Below are 26,811 nucleotides of genomic sequence, written 5' to 3'. Positions count from 1 at the left end.
TTAAAAACCCTCATCCAAGCATCCAGGTTTTTTTTTCACTTAATACCAAAATTTTTGCTAAAGCCCAAGTTTGAACCCAAGATTTCTCCAACACTTCTCAAAGCCATTAACCACTAATAGCAAACATTTAATTGTTTCATTTCATTGCACAATTAAATACCTATATACAACCTCCTTACGGACCCCCACTCAAGGCCTAATACTTCTAGGCCCAAATTCGGGGTGTTACATGGCAGCATGTGAAAGACCAAACAAACCGGTTTATAAGAGCTTAAGGGTCGATATGGTTATGAACGAATCAATAGATTCGAGAAAGGAATGAAATTATGAAATGAATTGATGGTAGGTTACAAAATGAAAGTGAATAAGACTTGTTATTTGAAAGTATGATATTATATGTTTATATGAATGGTCAAATGAGATTGTGCATTAATTTGGTATAAACATGAATAGGTGAATTGAAATGGTTGATAATTGATCATTTTTTGATTGTATCTTTAACATTTTAATGCTTTTTATAGTATTGACTTCAATCATGAAAGTACCATTGAGCTTTATTGCTCAACATACAGTTTGTTTATTCCCTGCATAGTTATTAGTATATCTCATAGTCTCTAGGAGTGAATCAGCATCTAATTTGCAGCTCTCGACTCAACAATGTTTATAGGGTTCCTTTACATTCTAATATATGACATGTACCTAAGGTTAAGTCAGTTTTATTATGTAAATGGTCATTTAGAACTTTGAATTGGAAAATGTCAATTAGAACTTAAGCATATGAATTGTTTAAGTATTCATTGATAGCATATGTTTAAATGGTTATGTAACAACTTGATTTTTAATGTTGTCAAAAAATACAGTTTCGGAATCCCATTTTCGTAAACTGAGTTTGTAAGGATGAAATATAAATATTAATGAAGCTTTCATGAAAATATATTGAAAATTGGTTAAGTAATTTAACCGAGAAATTAAGTAATTAAATCTTAGGGACTAAATTGTAAAAGTCTAATTGCTATTGAGTTTTAGCTTAGAAAATGATTGAAGACCTAGTTAGTAATTATCCAAAGGGCTTATATGGTTATTAAATCATTATTATTTATGTTAATAGTGGGTAATGATGATTATGGCCATTAAATGGTTAAAATTAATACTAATGAAAAAATAAATGTAAAATTAAGTTAATAAGCATAGTTAATTAGCTTAAGTAAATGTTAATCATAATATATATAGTTCAATAAGTGAAATGGAAGACGAAAGCATCCATCTTCTTCCATTGTCCACCAAAAGGAAAAAGAAAGAAAAAAAAATGTAACACCCCTTACCCGAGACTGTCGCCGGAGTCAAGCACGAGGCATTACCTGACTTAACTTACTAATTCGGGGCATAAAATTTGCTTTTAAAATTAATTTATTTACATTCATTCAATGTCCCTAAAAAGGGCCCTCGAGACCCTAAAACATGCAATTGAAACGGTTTGGGACCAAACCAGGAACATTAAAAATTTTCCGAATACTTAGACAAATCAAAATAATTTATTTCATTATTCCTTATAAAACTGCCTACCTTCGTCATAGTCACTAAATAAATCATAACTCGAGTCACAAAACTCAAAATTTAAATTCATGAATTTACCTGAAACTAGACTCATATATCTTCTTACTAATTTTTTTCTAGAATTTTTGGTCTTGCCAATTAGTACAGTTTATTAGTTAAATTTTCCCCTGTTGCACTCTTCAACTACTCTAACCTCTCCTCACTACGAATCAATTTTCTCCCTATACAGAATTCAAATAACCATTCTATTTATTTCTCTTGAAATTAGATTCACTAAGGAATCTAGAAATATAAACTATAACTCCTAATTATTTTTGTACAAATTTTAGTGAATTTATAAAATTAGAACAGAGGATTTAGAAATCGATCTGACCCTGTCTCACTAAAATTCAAATATCTCTTAATATACACTTCTTTTGCTTACTCTGTTTCTTTCATATGAAAATAGACTCAATAAGATTTAATTCTATATCCCATTCATTACCTAATTCCATTTCTACTATTATTGGTGATTTTTCAAGTTCATGTCACTGTTGCTGTTCAATACTATTTTAATGCTAATTTCACTTTTTCATGTTTTCTTTGTATTAACTACCATTTAGGCATACATAACACCGAAACATGTACTTCATTAGCCATTTCAATAGCTAATAATTATCAAATATTTACATACCATTCTTTAGCCATATCATAAGGACATACACGCAAAATGGCTAAGTCCCTATACATGCCATAAACTAGAACGTTTGTAAACGAAGATACCCATTTGGTAACTTGATAGTCGATAGTGTGAAGTGATCTTTGACGACCTCCAACCCAAGCTTGCTTTTAAGTACTCTGAAACATGGGAAAGTGAAAGAAGTAAGCTTATAAAGCTTAGTAAGTTCACATGTAAAATAATAAGCATCAGCAATCAATTTAGCTTACTACTAGGTTGTCATAATTTGCTTAAATAATGTTTAGTTCTTACTTTCCCATCTTACTCATCTGTAACCTTACCAAAGGCTCAGAATACAAAAGGCACTGTACTTAATAGCTTGCTTACATACCTGCAACATCTCACTTAGCACATGAGTACTCTTTCATAATATAGGTATATTGCCAATCATGTCATAAAGTGTCACAAGCATAACTGAAAACTCATCACTTACTTAATACTTGATAATCTCAATTACTTACAATATCAATATTAAATAAGCCTTAAATGTATACCTGTACTCTTTCTTCATGTTCTCACCTTGTCGTTTCTTTGACTTACTCTTTGGATTACTCGGGAACCTTTTCCTTTTTGAACTTACCATTGCCATGTCTTGACATGGTCTTACGTGGTATCCTTGCCTTATGAACTCACCAATGCCATGCCTTGGCATGGTCTTACATGGGACCTTTTCCTTATAGTAACTCATCAATGCCATGTCTTGACATGGTCTTACATGGTATCCTTGCCTTATGAACTCACCAATGCCATGCCTTAGAATGGTCTTACATAGGACCTTTGCCTTGTAGTAACTCATAAATATCATGTCTTGACATGGTCTTACATGATTTCCTTGCCTTATAGAACTTATCAATGCCATGCCTTGGCATGGTCTTACATGATATCCTTATCTTACCAAATTCCATGTTCCAAACATGGTCTTACATGGTATCTTTGTCTTACCAAATGCCAGGTTCCAAATATGGTCTTACATGGTATCCTTGTCTTAGTGCCAATGCCACATCTTGATGTGGTCTTACATGAAGTCCTTAATCAATGCCGATGCCATGTCTTGACATGGTCTTACACGGGATTCTTGCCTTACCAATGCCATGTCTTGAAATGGTCTTGCATGGTATCCTTAACTGTCAATTCCTCTTTAAATGCCATGTTATGAACATGTAATTTTACGTCAATTCTTCCTTAATTTCCATGGTACAACCATGGAATTTGAGATATCATAGCTGAAACATACTTGCTCAAATTCTCAAGGTTAGTCGCATAACTCAATAATAACAATACTAATAACAATAATTACATAATAATAAAATGCTACTCAACTTACATATTTACATTCTCAATCTCATCATATCATCAACTTAACTTATTCTCATCAAACTACGCTAGTCAATACTTTCTTGTTATCATACAAAGCCATAATACAAAATATGGTCTTACATAGAAATTATACAAGTTCTCTTTCCAATATCGAATTATTATCAAACATTAATCATTATATCTGAAACTAAATACTAAAGTATTTATGGCCAAAATATCAATTTATAATTCAAATATGCATAATTAAATGCTTGTTAAACATATGAACTTACCTCAATACCAAAATGACCATTTTACCAACTTTCCCGATTTTCAGTTTTTCTCCCGTTCTAGGTCCAAATCTCACTTTCTGGGATCTAAAATATCATATTTTGCTTATTTAATTAATTTAATATTCAAAACATTCCCTAACTCAAACTTTGGAAAAATTACAATTTTGCCCCTAAACCTTTACAGAATTACGATTTTGCCCCTAGGATCGAAAATTAAAATTTATCCATTTTTATTATGTCTTATGACACGCTGAACATTTTTCCCTTCTATGGAAACATCAAATTCCCACTCTATCATGTACTTATGAACATTAGGTATTTTTACCGATTATGTCGTTTTACTCGTTTTCACTTAAAATCACTTAGCAAAAGTTGTTTAACATAATTTCAAGCTTTGTATTATACCATAAAACATCAAAATAAGCATATTTAACCTATGGGTATTTTTCCAAATATGAACCCTAGCATGAATTATTGCTAGAATAAGCTAAATCAAGTTACCGGAACTCCAAAAACGTAAAGAACATTAAAAACGAGGCTAGAACGGACTTACTATTGAGCTTGGAAAGCTTGGAAACCCTAACCATGACTTCCCCCATGCTTTATTCAGCCTCCATGAAGAAGATGGACAAATTTTGGCTTTATTTTCCCTTTTAAATTCTTTTAATTACTAAATGACCAAAATGCCCTTAAAGGCTTTTCTTTCAAATTTGTCCTATTCTTGCCCATTTTTGTCGAAACTTGAATATAATGGTCTAATTAATAACTAAGGACTTCCACTTTAAAAACCCATTTCAATTAAATCTCCTTTATTATCTAGAACACACATTTTGCTAATTTTACAATTTAGTCTTCATTATCAAATTTGGCACTTATACATAAAATTTCTTCACGAAATTTTCACACAATTATTCAATCAATGAATAAACCTTAGAACTTAATCGAAATAAATTTTTTTACCTCAAATTCATGGTCTCGTAACCACTATTCTATTTAGGCCCTATTTCGGGATGTTACATCTATACATACCACTCACTTGAAAACACTTAAGGTTTATTAATACCCCAAATTGATAATTTGATAGTGTGATGCTGCCTCCGAAGATTTCCAATTCCAAGATAACCTGAAAACACTAAAGAAATGTAAAGGAGGGAGTAAGCTTTATAGCTTAGTAATTCATATGAAAATAATAAGCAATATGTCAACATGCTTCTCAAGGTAATACAATCATAATTGCACTTTTTACTTATGGTCATGTCAAGCTATTTACTCGCATCATAGTCACTAAATTATTAATATCTTGAGATAAAGAATTCTAAATTAAGATCCGTTAAAATAATTTGAAACTAGACTCATATATATTTCTACCATAAAAATTTCAGAATTTATGGATTAGCCAATAAGTACAGTTTATTCTTCAAATTGACCTCTATTCTGCTGTTTGACAGTTTCAACCATTCTTTACTAAAAATTAATTATCTCTTAGTACGTAATTTGGATGATGTTCCCATCAATTTATCTTAAAACTAGACTCATTAATAATTTTATTCCTTTAAATTCTAACTGATAATTATTTTCATACAAATTTTAATTATTTTCCAAAGTTAAGACAGGGAAGCCCGAAATCAGTCTAACCCTGTCTCACAAAAATTTAAATATTTCATAATATGAAATTCTTTTGCTTACACCGTTTCCTCTATAAGAAACTAGACTCAATAAGATTTAATTGCATATTTTATTCAACCTTAAACTAAATTTCCACAATTTTTGGTGGATTTTCAAAGTCGACTACTACTGCTGTCCAAAACTATTTTAATGCTAATTTTACTTTTTCATGAATTCTTTGTATTTACTTCCATTTAAACATACATAACACCAAAGCATATCTATATCTAGCCATTATGAAATATTTACATGCCATTCATTGGCCAATTTAACCTATACATCAACAACAAAGACTTAAACATATCATGTCTCAATTTAATTTGGCCTAAAAGCCTCACACATGATCATCAATCAAATTTACCACATATTTATACATCATAAGTATAGACCTATAATCACAAGGTCATCACAAGATCATCCTCATAGGTATGACTTACTCATTTACATTCTTACCAAATATCCAATATACACAAAGTTTTCATAAAGACATTCTCATAGAAATCATGAACTCACAATGTCATGAAGTTAATGCTTGTAAACTTTAAGTACATACCTGTACCAATTCGTAATACTTACATACTCTTTCTCATCTTTGAAATACTCATTGGGTTACCCATTGAACCACTAGGAATACTAAAAGATACTCGAAAATCATGCATATGTCATACAATGCCATATCTCGAATATGGTCTTACATGTAATATCATATCGAAGCCAATAGCCCAGCTATGGTCTTACACGAAATCTCATAACGATGCCATGTCCCAGACATGGTCTTACACGTAATATCATACTGATGCCAATAGCCCAGCTATGGTCTTACACGGAATATCGTATCAATGCCATGTCCCAGACATGATCTTACAGGAAATATTATATCAAAGCCATGTCCCAGACATGGTCTTACATGAAATCTCATAATGGTGCCGATGCTATGTCCCAGACATGGTCTTATGTGGGACCTCATATTAATGCCAATGGCATATCCCAAATATGGTCTTACATGGGATCTCCTATTGATGCCGATGCCATATCCTAGAAATGGTCTTATATGGGATCTCAATACTCACACGTCGTGATATCCGTATCTTAGCTATTCTTAGGGTTCAACGGGATTTTTGAGACACCAACTTTTATCAAGTTGTCATTGAGACATCATGAATTAATTTCATAAAGACAAATACATATACATATACATTTCATGCAATATTTAAGCATTAAACATATAATAATAACATGTTGCTTTATTTTCATACAAACTTACTTCGACACCAAAATGACAAAAAGGGACCTAACCGTCAATTTCTCGTTTTTTCCCTCGTTCTAGGTCCGAACCATGTTTTCTTTGATCTATAATATCACATTTAGTCTATTTATTAGTCACATTAGTCAATGTGATCCAAAAATCATACTATGAAAAAAGTACATTTTTGCCCCTAAACTTTATCATATTTACACTTTTGCCCCTAGGCTCGTAAAATGATTTTTATTCAATTTAGCCTAGCCGAATCTTTTTCATAACTATAGCAGCCCACAATTTCCACTAAATCGCACTTTTATGATAAATTTTATAACTTTTACAAATTAGTCCTTTTTAGCATTTTCATTGAAAACTACTTAGCAAAAGTCGTTTAACACACAAAAAACATTCATATTCCTCCCTTAAACATCAAAATATGCACATGTAACACATGGGAAAAATTTTAAACATCAACCCTAGCTCAAATAAATGGTAGAAATAGATAGATCTTGTTATGGGGATTGCAAAAACATAAAAATCATTAAAAACATGGCTAGAACGGAGTTAATATCAAGCTTGGAAGCTTAAAAAACCCTAGCCATGGTTTCTCCATGCAATTTTCGGCCATAGCTTGAAGATGGACAAAAATTGGCATTTAATTTTGTTTTTAATTCATTTTAATTATTAAATGACCAAAATGCCCCTAACTTAAAAATATTCTATTTCACCTATTTCATGTCCATTTTTGTCCAAAAAATTAAGGACCTCCAATTTAAAATTTCATAACAATTGGACACCTCTAGCATGTAGAAATCAACTTTTGCATTTTTTACGATTTAGTCCTTTTGACTAAATCGAGTGCCCAAATGTCAAAATTTTCAAATGAAATTTTTACGAAGTCATTTCGTGAAATCGTAGACCATAAAAATATAATAAAATTAAATTTTCTGACGTTAGATTTGTGGTCTCGAAACCACTGTTCTGACTAGGCCCAAAATATGGTTGTTACAATGTATATGCTTGGATTAGTGTTGTTTGATGTTGTGTAGGTTGGTGCAAGAAAAGGTGGCAAAAGGGCTTGGTAAATAGCCTTATTATTGTCCACATAGGTAGACACATGGGTGTGTGTCTAGGTCGTGTGTCACAAACGTCTTGCCCATTGGATGTGTAATCCGACTGTGTGTCCCCTGCATTCTTGAATTTTAGCTTCGAATTGCCGACACGGGCAGAGACATGGCCATGTGTCTCAGCCATGTGAAGGACACGACCCAGAGTCATGGGCATGTACCCAGGGCCTGTGAAGTCTGCACCTAGTTTATGAAAAATTATGAAAATAAAATTTCCTACACGGCCCAACACACAGGCATGTGCCTTGACCGTGTGACCCTAATCTGTTGATGATGTCATAGATAGAGAATTACATGGGGCACGGGCGTTTCCCAAGCCACGCGGGCCTGTGACCCTCAAAAGCATGAAAATTTTCTAAGTGTTGTAACAATTTTGAAAGTTCTCGGTTTAGTCCTGAACCACTCCCAATGTATGTTTTGGGCCTCGTAGGCTCGTAATAGGGACAATATGAATGTATATGAAAAGTTTTAATTTGGATGGAAATTTATGTCTTGGTTCTTCATGATTACTTTTGTATAAGTCCGGTAATGCCTTGTACCTTATTCCAGCGTCGAATATGGGTAAGGGGTGTTACATAAAGATTCTTCATCAAGTTGCTGAAATGAAGTAATTTCATTTTGGATCTTGACGGTTAAAAATGGAGAGAAATATTTCATTAAAAAACTTTCAACCAACTCTTTCCATGTAGTTATGGAACTAGACGGTAGGAAGTTCAACCACGTTCGTGCTCTATCTCTTAAGGAGTATGGAAATAGTCTCAGTCTCAAGGCATCTTCAGTCACCCTGAATAGTTTAAATGAGTCACTCACTTCCATGAATAGCTGAAGATGAAGATGTGGGTCTTCAGTAGGAATCCTACTGAATTGACCCATAATTTGCAACATTTGGAACATGACTGGCTTCAGCTCAAATTGTTGTGCCTTAACTTTGGGTCTCCTAATATTCGGGCTGAGCTCGTTGAATAGAGGAATGGCATATTGTTGAATGGCACAGTTTCTTTCATTGCCATCAATGATCGGATTATGAGTATTATAAACGAATGTTCCTCCTGGATTTTGGTTTGGATTTTCAAAATTCATATCTTCGGTCCTTTTTTGGTTCGCTTGTCTTCTCCTTTACTAAAAAGTCCTTTCAATTTCAAGGTCTACGGGGAGTAAGTCAATAATCTGATCAATACTCATAAACACCTGAAACAAATTTTAAAAAAATGGAATTAAAATTTAACAGAAAAAATAGACCAAAATGAAAAATTAACAATTTCACAAATAATGTCTTTTAAAATAGTCCCCGGCAACAGCGCCAAAAACTTGGAACGATAAAAATTTGCAAGTGTACACAATCGCAACAAGTAATAAAGTGACAAGTAAATGTCGAGTTATTGTACTCACAGGGACTGTGAAAAGAATTATTTATGAATGCAATTTTAAAAACACTTTGGTGAAGAAAAATATTTTGATTTGAGGAGGTGATTAAAAACTAGGATTTTAACTAAGTAAAATAAATAAAAATAAAATAAAATTTCCAATGCACGATTTCAAAAGATGATTTTAATCAAGATGACATAATTGTGTTAGATTAATTACATTTCTTAACTTAGAATTATTAAACTCATGTTTATGTTGTTACGAATAAATTTACAACAACTCTGTAATTTGCTAACTTATGAACATACTTACTTACCAAAAATTCATTTATCTTTTGACTATATCTCTATGTCAATTCAACCGATTAAACAAATTTTAATAAGCAAATGTGTTAATGCACATACAAACTTATGAAATTAAAATAATCTCTTGTACATATCTCTATGCCAATTCAAACAATTAATTCAATCAGATAAGCAATTAAAAGATTAAGTGAGGTAAAAATGTGTTTCTACCTTGAAACATTTTAATCACAATAATCTTGCAAGTTATACAAGGCTAATGAATTGTTAGATACCGTTGCTAATTTAACTCTTAGCTACATCAAACATGCATTGATTAAGTATCATGTCAATTAATTACAATTTCAATCCGTTTAAATAATTAATTCATTAGTTACCTTACAATTGTAATGCAAGAATAACTTAGTCATGGTTTTACTTAATCAAACATCTTACCGAGGCTTATAACAACACAAACACAATTTTAATAAATTAAGTAGACAAAATGCAAGCGACTTAACACGAATTAAATTGAAGCCATATTAATTAAATTAAACATATCAACATCACATGTATTCATAGACATATTCATCATAACAACAACAAAATTAAAAGGATAGAGAATAAGAATCAAATCCGGTGTTTCTTCGAGGCTTGACTAGTTTGCTCCACTCATCATTCTCTGCTTGTTCTTGTTGAACCGAGGCTTCCACGAACACTTGAATGCTGCTCCAAATGGTGGTTGTGTAACGCCTCAAATTTGGGCCTAGAAGTATTGGGTCTTGTGCATGGGAGTAGGTAGGAGGCGGCAAATAAATAGTTAGTTGTGCAGGAAAGTGATGTAAAATCATGCTTGTTTCAGTGGTTAAGTGTTCTGGGAAGAGTTTGAGAAGTCTTGGGTTCAAGCCTGAGCAAGAGCAAAAAGTCTTGCGAAACTCCTCTTAGAAGAACTCCCAAGTCACTTTCTCCCTCGGCACAACCGACACGAGGGTGTTCCACCACTGGTAGGATGAATCTCTTAGAAGTGATACAACACACTTCATGCACTCTTCCGGTGTGCAAGACAACTCATCAAAGACCCAGATGGTGTTCCCGAGCCAAAATTCTACTCTTTCTAGATTGTCATCTATGTTAGCCTAGAACTCTTCAGCTTCTTGCTTTCTAATTCGATCAACTGGAGGCCTTTCCCTTCTCACCATCTTAACAACTTGGGGGGCTACGGGGGTAGGCTGAGGAATAGGCGGGGTTGGGGGAGGTTGAACACCCGGATTTGTCTGAACAAACTCAGTGTACCAAGCATTCATCATGTAGAGGAAGACTTCTTTGCCTCTTTCTCCTCTACTAACAGTCTTAGGTCTACTATCAGATGGTACTGCTCCTTTAGTGGGAGCAGGCGCGTTACTTTCTACATCGTCAGCAACTGCTTATTCGGGATCCATTTACTATATAAAGCACAATTTAAATTGTCAGGAGTTGTCACACTATCATGATATACGTATGATATGTATAGCTAGACTTCTGCAATCACTACGTAGTCCTAGAACCTACTAAATCGTAGCTCTGATACCAATAAATGTAACACCCCTTACCCGTGTCTGATACCGGGACAGGATACGAGGCGTTTTCGGACTTAAATATAAACTTACTCACAAAACCGGGCCATAAAATTTCTTTGAATACTTAAATGTTCATACACATACAAAATGTCCCGTTACGAGCCTATAAAGCCCAAAACATACATCAGGGGTAGTTAGGGACTAAATCAAAAACTTTAGGAAAATTTGGAGAAATATTCTTAAAATAGGGTCACACGCCCGTGCGGGCACGGGGATATGCCTGTATGCCCTAGACACGTCCGTGTCTCCAGGCTGTGTAACTCTCTGTTCATGATGTCAGCATCAATTAAAGATCACACGGCTAAGTCACACGCCTGTGTGCTAGGCCGTGTGGCAAATTTAATTTTCACATATAAGGTGCAGACTTCACACTGCCTGAGCACACGCCCATGTCCTAAGGTCGTGTCCCCTACACAGCTGAGACACATGGTCATGTCTCTGCTCGTGTGACAGCCCTAAAGTGACCCTAGTCGGAAAGCGGTTTCGGGACTGCTAAACCGAGTCACCAAATTATTTGGATGTGATATTTATGGTATAAAATATGTGAATATGAATGTGCGAAAATCTTAAGCTTCGATTTAGTAAATTGCATGTGAATTTAGTCAAAAGGACTTGTGTGACACTTTTGAAATGTGATAGGCTAATCTACAAGGATCTAATAGTGCATGTAAACAAAAAGGAGGACTTGCATGTCAAATTCCCCCTTTTTAATTGCTAGTGGCTGGCCATGACAAAGGATGATGGGCAAAACATGTCATAGACATGTTTTGTTGGTGCATCATGGGTGGAAAAATAAATTAAAGAGCATGGGCAAAGAAAGAAAAAAAAAATGGTCTCATCCATGCTCCCCCTTCCCCTTGCCGTGAATGGAAGAAAGAAAACAAAGAAGAAAAAAAAAATGTTCATCCTTTGATTCATCTTTTGGCCGAAAATTTGAAGGAAAAAGGGAAGAAGGGAGTGAAGCATTCGGCTATCCTAGGTCACTATTAAGCTCAAGAGCCTAGAGGATCAAAGCCGGATAAGGGAAAAGAGGAAGTAAACGAATAACCGTGGATATCTAGTCGTCGACCACTTTCGAGGTAAGTTTTAAGCGATAAATCGTTGAGTAAATTCAATCATAATAGGGCATAATGAGTTGATTTGATAAGATATGATGTGGCCATAATATGTCTTAAACCCAAATGGTAAGTTCATAAGTGTTTGGACTTGGAAATTTAAGAGCAAATTGTAATAAATTGCTTAGACAGCAGCAGTAACCTGATTTTAGAAAATCACTATAAATTGTTGGTGTGGAATTATAGGCTGAATAAAATATGTAATCAAAGCTTAGTTGGTCTAGTTTCTTATAAAAGAGACCGTGGAAGCAAAGAAATTTCCTATAAAGAGATATTTAATGTTGTGCGGGACAGTGTCGGAATGACTCCGAAATCCCCTGTTCTGTTTTTGGAAAATCATTATAATTCGTACAAAAATGGTTATGAGATAAGATTTATATTCTTAGACTCCTTAATGAGTCTAGTTTCAAATGGAGTCAAATAGAACACATTATGAATTCTGTACAATGAAAAATTTGATTCGTAGTGAAGAGTGGTCAGATTAGTCAAACAGTGAAACATGGGAAACTTTAAGAAAAATCTGGTATTGATTGGCCAAACCTAAAATTCTGAAAATTTTATGGGTGGAAGATACATGAGTCTACATTCGGGGAAAATTAACGGCAATTGATTTTGAGTTTTGTAGCTCCAGTTATAAACAACTTAGTGACTGTTGGTCAGAAAAACTGCTTGTAGTGAATATGTGATTTTGTTGTAAACTTTGATGAACTATTTGAGTTGCTTATAAGCTATTGCTGAAATTGATGTACAAGAAAAATATGAAATATGTATGATATACATATATGTGTGATAAAGCCGAATGGCCAATGCGATGAATGTGAAAGTGTATGTATATGTGATAAGGCCTAATGGCCGATGTGATGAATGTGAAAGTGGATGTATATGTGATGAGGCCTAATGGCCGATGTGGTGAATGTGAAAGTGTATGTATATGTGATAAGGCCTAATGGCCGATGTGATGAATGTGAATGTGGATGTATATGTGATGAGGCCTAATGGCCGATGTGGTGAATGTGAAAGTGTATTTATATGTGATGAGGCCTAATGGCCGATGTGGTGAATGTGAAAGTGTATGTATATGTGATAAGGCCTAATGGCCGATGTGGTGAATGTGAAAGTGTATGTATATGTGATAAAGCCTAATGGCTAATGTAAAATATATGTGTGATATGCATATGTGGTAAAGCCGAATGGCTAATGTGAATGTTGTAACATGTGATTAAATGTACATGAAACTTGGAATATGTTCCGGGTGAGACCCGATGACTACATGTGGAGATTATGACCGGGTAAGACCCGATGACTACGTGTGGAGATTATGTCCGGGTAAGACTTCTTTTATAAGAATTGCTTATAAAAATACGCAATGCTGAAAGGTTAAACAGTATGTACTCCAAGCTTATATGTGAGCTTGATTTAAACTAAACCATAAGGTAGTTATGTGATGTATACGAGAGCAATCTATGAGACTATTCCTATGATTATGATGAGATGTGCATATTTGGATAAAGGGGTGGTATGCCAAGGAAGAGTGAAATAAAAATACGAACAACTATGTTATAACTTGATTGTTATCTGTTGACACTGCTTGAAACTTACTAAGCATTGTAATGCTTACTCCGTGTACTTTGTTTCCTCTGTTTTATAGATCTCATTTGGAAGCTACAGGCTCGGGGATCGTCAGCAACTAGTCACACTATCACTATCCACTGTTTGGTACTGCTATGTTTTGGAATATCTTATGGCATGTATAGAATAGACTAGTAGTGAGAGGATATCTTGGTTAATGTATAGGACTACCCTTTTGGTGTAGGTCATGTACCCTTCGGTTTTGTGTAAATTCGGATAGCCATGCGAAAATGGCTTAGATATACTTTGATCATAGCATTATAATCGTTGTATGTTGTTTTTCAAGAGGTATGGAAATGTTGGTAACGGTTAGCCATGAGAATGGTCATTCATGATCACTTTTGGTATATGTATGACAAACTCTAGTTGATCCATGGAGGATCATGAAATAGGTAAAGTTTACCTTAAAAATAGATGCTGGTAGCAGCAGTGACGTGAATGTGAAAAATCACTAAAAATAGTAGAAAGGGAATTAAATAGTGAATAAATTATGTAGTCGAACCTTGATGAATCTATTTTCGTAGGAAAGTAACGAAACAATCATATGAATAGTATGTTAAGAGATATTTAAGTTTTCGTGAGACAGGGCCAGAACGGTTTCTGGATTCCCTGTTCCGACTTTGGAAATTCATTGTAAATTATCCAGAGATAATTAGAGTCATTCCATATATGTATAGATTCCTCTTTGAGTCTAGTTTCTATAGAAACAAACGGAATCAGTATTGAATCCCTGTACAGGGAGATATCCAATTCATAACGCACGAAGGTCAGTGTAGTCGATCCTTGCAACAGGGGAGAATTTAACTAATAAACTGTACTAATTGGCCTAACCAATAATTCTAGAAAAAAATTTGTAGATGCATATATGAGTCTAGTTTCAGGGAAAAATTACGAAACTGGTTTTCGAGTTTTGAACTCAAGATATGATTTTTAAAGTGATAGTGACGCAGTTAGCTAACTGCCTGGAAAATTTTTAAAATGGACTGTGAAAGTGAATGGTTTAAGCCGTTAACCCCTCGTGTCCGATTCCGGCAGCGGACTCGGGTACGGGGTGTTACAGCTCGTGTGTTTACTACCATGCATACTGACTTGTAAAACTAGGGTGCAGGGGACACACGGTCAGACCACACGACCATGGGGCTGACTATGTGTCACACACAGCCTAGACACACGCCTATGCGTAAGCTATTTTCCAAGCCCCTTGTCACCTTCAACAGCCCATACACACACTCATATGTCAATGGTGATTATCAAGGCATAAATGGGCTACTTAGACTTCCACAGCTTTAACTCACGCATAATAAATTTATGTCAAGTATACATAATTGGGACTACATTATTTGTGAGGTTCATTCTATCTATTTCTTTACCTTTATTCATATTATGACCATGCCAATTGACATCCTTTATCTATCAAGCATAAATTCCACATTTTATCATCCATTGTTAACAACCAATTTGGCACACACCACAAGAATAATAACACCTTTCATGCATGTATCAATATTTAGGGATTTCAACCTAATAATCAATATGAGCCATATTTCATGGCCATATACAAAATGAAGTAATATACTAACATGGGCCATCACTTTGGTTAACAAATATGACACATATAGCAAAATACTAATTCTCCTATACATGCCATACTCAAATGTAACAAGTCAAATATACCACAAAAAATTCGTTGATAGTGTGACTTGATCTCTAACATCCACGATCCCCGAGCTAGCTTAGCGATGCTAAAAGAAAAAGGAAAAGAGAGAGAGTAAGCATAAAGCTTAGTAAGTCGTGTGTAAATAATAAGAAACATTGATCATGAAATTCATGAATTAAACATACTATCAATTTCCACCACATTATCATTTTACACGTAATGAACATGGTGATGGTTTACAATAAGTGTCCTTGAACATCATACTTATCTTGCTCTTTCCTATTCATGCTAAATTTCCCATCATGAATCGAATTCAATACTCATGAGGTTTACGTACATACCTGTACCACACATATCTTACCCATATTACTCCACTTCTTAAACTTAACCTTGAATGGCTCGTTAAACCTCCCGGAATACTGAAGGACATTCGAGATTATCATACACCAAATAGAGTGCCAAGCCCATGTCCCGGACATGGTCTTACATGGGACCACATATCGATGCCATATCCTAGATATGGTCTTATACAAAGTCTCATATTGGTGCCGATGCCATGTCCTAGCCATGGTCTTATACAGGACCTCACATCGATGCAAATGCCATATCCCAGATATGGTCTTACATGGGATCTCATACTGATGTCGATGCCATGTCCCAGACATGGTCTTATACGGGATCTCTTAACAATGCCATGTCCCAGACATGGTTTTATACGAAATCATTCAACGATGCCGAAGCCATATCCCTGATATGGTCTTATACGGGATCACATCTTGATGCCGATTGCATGTCCCAGACATGGTCTTACACGGGATCTCATTAACCATGGTGTCATTATATCCAAATTCTAAGCATTCCTCAGGGTCACCCGAAACTTCCGAGATATAAAGCTATCATCACATTTTCATTGAATCATCACAAGTCAATTCCATCAACGCATATGTACACATTTCACATAATATGAAGTATTAAACACATAATAATGAAAATTTTGAATTTCCTACACATAAACTTACCTCGGTGCAAAATGTGACAATTTGCGATTTAATCCACAACCTTGTCTTTTCCTCGGTCAAGGTCGATTCCTCGTCCCTCTTGATCTATAACAGCACATTTAGCTCATTTAATACATGCACTATTCAATTTAGTCCAAAAATCAAAATATGGAAAAATTACAATTTTGCCCCTAAAGTTCCACAAAATTATGAAATTGCCCCTGGGCTCGTAAAATGAAAAGTACCCCATTTTTCTCATTATTCAAGCCTAGCTGAATCATTTTCTCTCTTATACCAACCCAAACCTTTCATTTATTCACACATTTACACATAGTTTTTACAACTTTTACAATTAAGTCCTTTTTATTAATTTCACCAAAAACTACTTAGTAAAAGTTGTTTATCACACATCAAACTTTCATATTCTTCCATTAGACATCAAAGCACAAGCATGTCATCATGGGTATATTTTTGAACATGAACCCTAGCTCAAATTAAGGGTAGAAATAGCTAAATCGAGCTACGAGGATTTCAAAAACATAAAGAACATTAAAAACGGGGGTAGGATACACTTACTTTTAAGCTTGAAGATGAAAAAAACCCTAGCTATGGCTTCTTGTGATATTCGTCCAAGAAGGATGAAGATGAACACAATTTTTTACTATTTTCCCTTTTTAATTCTTTTATTAACCAATGGACCAAAATGGCCTTCTATTAAATCATTGATATTTTATCCCTCTTATGTCCATTTTTGTCCATAATGACATATAATAGTCTAATTTCCAAATAAGGGCTTTAAAATTTCAAATCTCATCACATTTAAGCCCCTTAATAATTAAAACACATGTTTTCTACTTATTATAATTTAGTCCTAATAACTCAATTGAACACCTTATCGGTAAAATTTCTCATCGATATTTTCACACAGTTATTTAATCACACAGTAGACCTTAAAACTTTATCGATATGAGTATTTCTACCTCAAATTTGTGGTTTTGAAACTAATGTTCTGTATAGACCCTAATTTGGGATGTTACACATTCATAACGTGATAGGATTTTAGGGGACTTAATAGATAATCAACAAACTTTCTATAAGATTATACACTTTTCAATTTACTCTCTTTTCATTTTGTTCCTAATGCTTAACATAAGTCTAAAAAATATTATCAATTCCCAACTTACAGTATTTATCCATGATATAGGTATATTCATCCATAGCATATGCAATTTGCTCACATATAAATACATCATTTATCATATTAAACTTTTTATAACATCATAATACATCCCAATTACGTACTTACCATTTCATCCCCTTTTTTTACCCGTTTCATATGCATAATACAAGCATAATCATAAATATCAACCATATCCACAAGCTTGGCATAAGCCTAAGCACGTGAACAATACATGTTAGTTCATTTAAACATGATTCATATGAATTTGGCATGGATAACCATTATATCTGAGAATGATTCAATTGGATTTATCATCCATCTCAACATAACATATTTTTCAAATTCATTAAACATATAACCTTACCAAGATTTTCCATTCGAAGAATGACTACGGGTAATATTACATCGTCAGATAGATCGAACACACCAGACAAAAGCTCATAAAAGATGATCCAATCGAAATATACAAACAGAAGCTCTAAGAGCTGGTCCACTTGAAACACGTCAATAGAAGCTCATAAGAGCTGAACAGAAGCTCATAAGAGCTGATCCACCGAATCATGCCAAACAGATAGTATGACGCGAGAGTTTGTAATAAATTTTGAACCTCGATTTACTTGGGTAATATACAGATATCTCCCTCAAATATCATCTTCACTCCAAACCTCCGTAATACACCAAAACATAAATGTACTCTATCCCGCGTTCAATTCAAGCCGAGCATCAAATTCAATATTATAACTCATATAATGATTCATCTCCAACAATGGAATATATATAATATCATGTAATACCAATCACCTATTTATATAAATGTCAAATTTTTACTATACGAACTTACTTAGCTAAATTGCAGAAATGTCAAAGTACAAGGATATTTTGGTAATTTTCCACTCAATCTTGATCTAAATTAATAATTTCATTCAATATATTAATTTAGACAGTAAAACAATGTATTTTATACAATTTAGTCACTTTTGACATTTTTACAAAATTACTCCTAAAGTTTTACTTTTATTCAATTTAGTCACTGAGCCTAAAACAGGCAAATTAACCATTTTTACCCAAAATTGAGCCTAGCCGAATACTCATGACATCCAATAAAGCCCATTATTCCAACAATTTCACATCAAATCATTGTACTTTTACTATATTAAAAATTTAGTCCCTAATCAAAAAATTCATCAAAAATCACTTAATAAAACACTTTTAAATAACAACTAATATCTAAAATCCATTGTTTAACATCTAAAATCACAAGGTTTATCAATGGCAACATTCAAAATCTTTAACAGTTTCAAAATCGAAGGTACGGGCTAGCTGAACCTAGTTGCAGCGATCTCAAAAACATAAAAATTATTAAAAACGAGACTAAAATGGACTTACATGCATACATGGAAGCTTGGTTGAAGTTTCAAAAGTCTAACAATGGCTTTCTTCTTTCTCAATTTCGGCAAAACATTGAAAAGAGAAAGGTGATTTCTTTAGTTTATTTTATTACCTTATAATTTGTTTTTTTTAATTAATAAAACATAATATTTTCATAATAAAACAAAGCCAACCGCCAACTTATATATATAATATGGTATATTTACCATATTAGTCCGTGAAATTAATTTTCCATAGCAATTAAACATCTTTAGTTAGTAGAATTAAATTTTCACACTTTTTAAAATTTAGTCTTTTTCACTTAATTAACTATCGAAACGTTAAAATTTTTCAACAAAACTTTTATACCACCTTAATGACACTCTGTAAATATTTATAAAAATATTTACGGCTCGTTTTATAGAAACGAAGTCCCGATACCTCATTTTCTAAAACCACTTGACTTTAGAATCTTACCACTTGAACTTAATTAATCATTTAAATAGTATAAATTACCATATAAAAAACTTTTTTAAAACCATAATCGACTCGTAAATATTAAATAATAATATTTACGAACTTACTCTTCGAATTTGGTGGCTTCGAACCACTGTTTCCGACACCACTTAAAAATAGGCTGTTACATTGATCCTTCCCCTTTTAGTTGAGAACTCTGATACGACATTAACAATTTTGAATTAGAACCTTAAGGTCCCTAGGTTTGACGCAACTTCTTATCCTTTTTCTCTCTTCCTTTTCTTTTCTTTAATTTGCATGGAATGTTTCTTATCATTCCACTTTTATTTTATTTACTTTCTATTATTATTATTATTATTATTATTATTATTATTATTATTATTATTATTATTATTATTATTATATGACATATATACATACATTTTTTAAGTTACTTATCATTGTAACATATATATATTAATGTCGTCCACCATCCTTAGGTAATTGGATAATTACTACTTTAGTCCCTCTATTAATTTTTAATCTATAATTCAACTTTTAATACTTATGCGATTTGATCCTTATACCTTAATAATTCTTAATTTCAGAAAATCCACTTAACAAAATCTAATTCACTACTAAACTAACTTCGTAAATATTAATAAAAATATTTACGAGTTTGTTTTACGAAAACATAGTCTCGAACTTTATTTTCTGACACCCTAACTATCGAGTTGTTACATAAAGAATATGTATATTGAGTTCGAAATAATTATTTACAGTTAAGAAATAGCACTAAGTAAGAAGTAGGCTTCAGGCCTAATGGTTAAGTGTTAGTTTCCCTCCCTAGAGAGCCTAGGTTGAAACCCCACTTCTATTTTTTTCCTTTTAATTTTCAGCAACCTAGGATAAAAACCACACTAAATACTATTGGGGGTAAAAATTAAACAAGAAATAGGTTTAGACCTAATGGTTGGCATGCTAAAACCCTTATTGGAAGTCGTAGGTTTGAGTCCCTCATTCTTTTTTAATTTTGAGATTTTAGCAAAACACAAAATATAAACTATTGGGATAAAATCTAACAAGAAATGGGTGGTAGCTTCACAGTTAAGGTGTTGATACCCCTCCAGATCCAAGTTCAAGCTCCCTCATTCCCTTTTTATTTCATAATTTCACAAAAAATGCCTCAAAAATATATCAATATGATTAAGCATCAAAAGTAAACAAGAAATAAATGATAGCCTAATGGTTAAAATTTAGTTTCCCCTTTATGAACCTGAGTTTGAGCCTCCACCTCCTTTCTCCCTTTCATTTTAATTTCAAAATTTTAACAAAATCTTGGGAAAATTACAAGTGACACCCCTAGGGGTAAACCCTAGGAATTTAACCAATTCTAATAGAATTAGAATTCCATCATCTTTTCCTAATTAGAATTTCAATTTGCCCTCCATCTTTCTATTTATTGTAACAACCCGTTTTTGGTCAAATCAGAACAGTGGTTTCGGAACCACAAAAATGAAGTCAAAATATTTATTTTATTATTATTTTAATGTTTACATCATGATGGAGTGATTGTGTGAAAATTTCGTTAAGAAATTTTATCATTTGAATGGTCATTTTGATAAAAAGGACTAAATCATGTGAAGTGCAAAATTAATGTTCTAATAGCTAAAGGTATTAAATAGCTATAGAACCTTAAAGTAAGAGTCCTTAAGTGGTAATTAGACCATTTTAATTGTGACTGGACAAAGATGGGCATGCATTATGTGATTTTAATTGTTTATTAGTATGGTTAAAATGGTAATTTAGCTAATAAAGGTTAATTTAATAAAACAAAATGAATTTTTATTCTTCATTCATCTTCTTCAACCAAATGAAGGGCAAGAACATCCATTTTTAAAGCTTCAAACATTCGCTCACTTCACCTTGAGCATGTAAATCCATTTTTGTTCGGTTTTTAATGATTTCTATATTTTTGGGCTTGTTGCAACTAGTACTAGCTAGCCCAGGGACTAATTTGCAAAATTGTTAAAGATTTTGAATGTTGCCATTGATGAATATGTATGAGTTCTTAACAAATTTGTACAGGTATGTACATGTAAAGTATGAGATTCAAATAGAAAAGGTTCTGAATTTGCATATAAGCATATGATTAAGCATATGAAAGGTTTGTTGTTATCATGAATTATATGTTTAATAGTTCAAATTGACGATTTGTTGATTATATTTCGTACGAGCTTACTAAGCTATAAAGCTTACTTTGTTTATTTTTTCGTGTTTTATAGTGAATTAAAAGCTAGATCAAATTCAGGGATCGTTGAAAACATCGTCACACTATCCAACCGTCACTTTGGTACTTTTGACCCTATGGTTTGGTCATATGGCATGTATAGGGACTTTGAGTCATTTTGGTATTGTAGCAAGATTTGGCCATTTGTGTTGGCTTGTTTATATTACATAATTGGTTGTATGTTAGCCATGTGACTTGGCTTATTTTGGCTATTATTTAATGTATATATATGTGTGTTACTGCTTCTTAGTGATGTGGTTCATATTTGATTGAAAATGGTTGGTTTAATGTAATTCTAAGGGTAGCTAATGGTCGATGAATTGAGATTAGTTATGTTTGTGAATTAGTGCTGTAACTCCCCTTATCCGTATCCAAGGCTGGAACAGGGTACGATGCATTACCAGACTTAACCATACACATAGACGAAAACCGGGCCATAAAATTTCATTTAATTCAAAACTTTTTGAACACATGCATAGACTCATATTTAAAGACATATAACGTGGCATAAATGAGCACTTACACATCCATAATCATGCAATAACATGCCATTCAATTTAAACATATTTGCTTACCATCCTGTATATAATATACATTCTTACATTAACTAGAACTAGGCATGCTAAATCTTATTCTCATTATACCATTATAGTGTAGTTACCAATTTGTCCATTAAACATCCATATTCAAGGCAACATTACTCATTTTCATTTAATTCATGATCCACTGGCCTGCATTTAACTTACCTGATGTATTACCAATCATGCATAACAAACAAAGTTAACTATATCATCACATCAAAACATAGGACATGGCATGATTAATTGAACTTATAAACCATAACGGATAAGGACCACATCTCATGATCATATACGATAACTCAATGCAGACTAATACGTATGGTCAAAGTCATAATAATAATACATATCACAAACCAACTTCCTATACATGCCACTCACTTGATATTTCTAATATTTGAATTAATTCTCCCAAAAATGATAGTTTGATAGTGCGATTTTGCCTCCGATGATCTCTAACCCCGAGCCGACCTGCCAATACTAAAGAAATGGAGAGGATGGGTAATCTTTACGCTTAGTAAGTCCATATGAAATTAATAAGCAATTACTAACATGCTTTTCAAGATAAAACACTATAATTGTACAATTACACATGTTTAGGTTAAGCTATTTTATCGAGTTACAGTTACTAAATCATTCATTTATGGAGATAAAAAACTCAAAATTTAGTTTTGTTAATTTTCCTAAAATCTAGACTCATATACCTTTCTCCCATAAAATTTCCAGAATTTTTGGTTTAGCCAATTAGTACAGTTTATTCATTAAAGTTTCCCCTGTTTTGCTATCCAACATTTCTGACCTCTCTTCACAAAAATTAGTTATCTCATATTTCGGGACTCAGATGATGTTCCCATCCATTCCTTTTGAAAGTAGACTCATTGAGGATTCTATTCATATAAATTATAACTCATAATTATTGTTTTACAATTTTTAACGATTTTTCCAATTCAGATAGGGGATCTCGAATTCATTCTGACACTGTCTCACAAAAATTAGAATATCACATAATATAGAACTCTTTTGCTCCCCCTATTTATTTTATATGAAAATAGACTCATTATACCTTAATTTCATAATTTTTTTGAAATTTAATTCAATTTAAACAATTTTTAGTGAATTTTCAAAGTCACGCAACTGCTACTGTCCAACACTGTTTTACTACTAAAATTCACTCTTACATAATTTCACTTAATCCATTTTGTCTTATCGAAGTTCACTCAAATATCGAGCACATTGCTCGTAATTTTCATAAACATATACCTACACTTATTCATCATATAATCATGTTCACATGTATTTTTACTTAATCGATTTTCCCATTGAACTCTTCGGAATAATAACTGATACTCAGTTGCCTGCACATATTTTCACACTTGTAGACAAGGTTATCTGCACGCATAGTAGCTCGCACTTAGTACTACACATGCGACCAATTATCCATTACGTAGTAGCCTGCACTTAGTACTACACACGTGACCTAACCATCGATACACGTAGTAGGTCGCACTTAGTACTACACATGTGATCGAAGTTATCGGCACGCATAGTAGCTCGCACTTAGTACTACACATGCGACCAATTATCCGTTACACGTAGTAGCCTACACTTAGTACTACACACGTGACCTCATAATAGATCATTTGTATCGTTTCTATTCCGAAGGCTCAACCGGGAAATTCCTCACTTTCCAACATGTTACAAATTTATTCATAGTCCTTTTTCAATTTATAATTTACAACAAATAATCATTCTATAGGCAACCACATTTCATATGATAACAAAATAAATAAAATAAAAAGAATCGATAAATTATTCACGTACAAGCTTGTCGAAATCTCATCAGGTACAACTATGTAGCAATTCATACAACCCATGTAATAGTAATTTAACATTCAATTCATGTAACAATAATTTGTCATTCAATTTCACATGACACAACAAGCATCACATTTTCCATATCATATACACCATCCATCAACTTCTCCTAAACATATTAAATCATACAATTTATGCCATAACAATAGAAAATTATAATTCAAGTATGGTATTGCATTATTATTAACACACGAACTTACCTTGTATATGAAAATGGCCATTTTTACCATTTTGTCCACAACTTGGTATTTTACCGATTTTAGCCTGAATTTCAATTTTCCTTGCTCTATCATTACAAATATAGCCTAATTAGGACTCACATTATTCAAATTGACCCAAAATCATATTTTGGAAAAATTACAATTTTGCCCTTAAACTTTGTAAAAATTAATTTTTGCCCCTAGGCTCATAAATTAAACTTCATTCTATTTTATTATGTTTTGTGACATGCTGATCATTTTTCCCTTCTATAGCAACATCAAATTCACACTCTAACATGTACTTATGAACATTAGGTATTTTTACCGATTATGTCGTTTTACTCGGTTTCACGTAAAATCGCTTAGTAAAAGTTGTTTAACACAATTTCAAGCTTCATATTCTACCATAAAACATCAAAATAAACACATTTCACTTATGGGTATTTTTCCAAATATAAACCCTAGGTTAAATTATTGCTAGAATAAGCTTAACCAAGTTACCGAGATTTCAAAAATGTAAAGAACTTTAAAATCGGGGCTAAGGAGCACTTACAATCGAGCTTGGGAGTTTGACCAAACCTTAACCATGGATGCTGCTGGTAGAAACGGTTGAATGAAGAAGATGATAGCTAATTTGGTTTATTTTCCTTTTTAATTCTTTTAATTATTAGTTTACCAAAATACCCCTAACTTAAAAATATTTTATTACACCCATTTCATGTCTATTTTTGTCCAGAAATTAACCAATGGTCTAATTACCATTTAAGGACCCTAAATTTAAAATTTCATAACAATTGGACACCTCTAGTATGTAGAACTCAACTTTTGCACTTTTACGATTTAGTCCTTTTGACTAAATTAAGTGCCCGAATGTCAAAATTTTCGAACGAAATTTTCACAAAATTATTCCGTGAAATCGTAGACTATAAAAATATAATAAAAATAAAATTTTCATCGTCGGATTTGTGGTCCCGAAACCACTGCTCCGACTAGGCCCAAAATCAGGGTGTTACAAGTGCCAAGTGATGTATTTTCGGTAAAGGCTTAGTTAGTTGGTTGATGTACGTGTTTTGGTATGAATGATGTATGATTGAGGTTGTATAATGAACTTAAGTGCTATGTTTTTGGTGCCATTGAATTTGGTTTAGGTGTGCATATTTTGGGTGGCAATTTGGCTTGGCAAATAGCCTATTTTTGTCCACACGGGCAGAGACACGGGCGTGTGTCTCAGCCGTGTGTGACACACGATCATGTTACAAGACCATGTATCCCCTATAATTAAAATTGAAATGAAGTCAATATGCCGCACACGGTCTCACACACGAGCATGTGATTGGCCGTGTGGCACAAGTTAGTATACCCCCTAACTGTCACACGGCCTTGCACACGGGCATGTGACTTGGTCGTGTTGCATAAGTCAGTATACCCTACAGGTTTGGCATGGCCTAGCACACGGGCATGTGTGGCCACTTCGAAGGGCACACAGGCTAAACACACAAGTGGGTGGTTGACCGTGTGACCCAAGTCAGTAACCTCACTTGTTTTGACACGAGGTAGGACACGTGCTGGGACACGACCATGTGCTCCTATTGCAAATGTTGTCACGACCTGTGACACGAGCGTGTCTGGTGGCCGTGTAAGACACATGGCCTGGCCACAAGAGCGTGTGTCCCCTGTTTTGAGAAAAAAATTCTAAGTGTAGAAAAGTTTCCCAAATTATCGGTTTAGTCCCGAACCACTTCTAAAGCATGTTTAAGGCCTTGTAGACTCGTTTAAGGGACACTATGATTGGTTGTGATTGAATTATATTTGAAATGATAAATTGTATATGAAATGTGTGTTTAAAAGTGTTGTAAGTTCAGTAATGCTCCGTAACCCTATTTTTACGTTGAATACTGGTGAGGGGCGTAACAGGCGGATTTTGGGGCTAGTCAGAATAGTGGTCTCGGGACCAAAAATTTAAAGTCAAAAAAATTATTTTATTATTATTTTGGAGTCATAGCATGTTATTAGTAGTGTATGAAAAATTTGGTGAGTTAATTTTGACGTTTATGAGCCCAATTGCAAAAAAAAGACTAAATCGCATAAAGTGAAAAAGTCTTAAATTGATAGCTAAGGGTGTTAAATTGTTATGAATCTCAATTTGAGGGTATTTAAAGGGTGAAAAGACCCTTAGATCTTAGCTTGGCCGGCCATGGGAGACACAAAAAAATGTTGAAAAGTCAACGTTAGGTAAAGGGATGACATAATGTGTAATAAAATAATGCCTAAACCTAGCTATCATCTTTTCTTTCTTTCATTCTTCCTTCT

The sequence above is a fragment of the Gossypium arboreum genome, chromosome 12, assembly GCF_025698485.1.
Source record: "Gossypium arboreum isolate Shixiya-1 chromosome 12, ASM2569848v2, whole genome shotgun sequence".
In the NCBI taxonomy this organism is placed as follows: domain Eukaryota; kingdom Viridiplantae; phylum Streptophyta; class Magnoliopsida; order Malvales; family Malvaceae; genus Gossypium; species Gossypium arboreum.
This window is presented reverse-complemented; position numbering follows the sequence as displayed.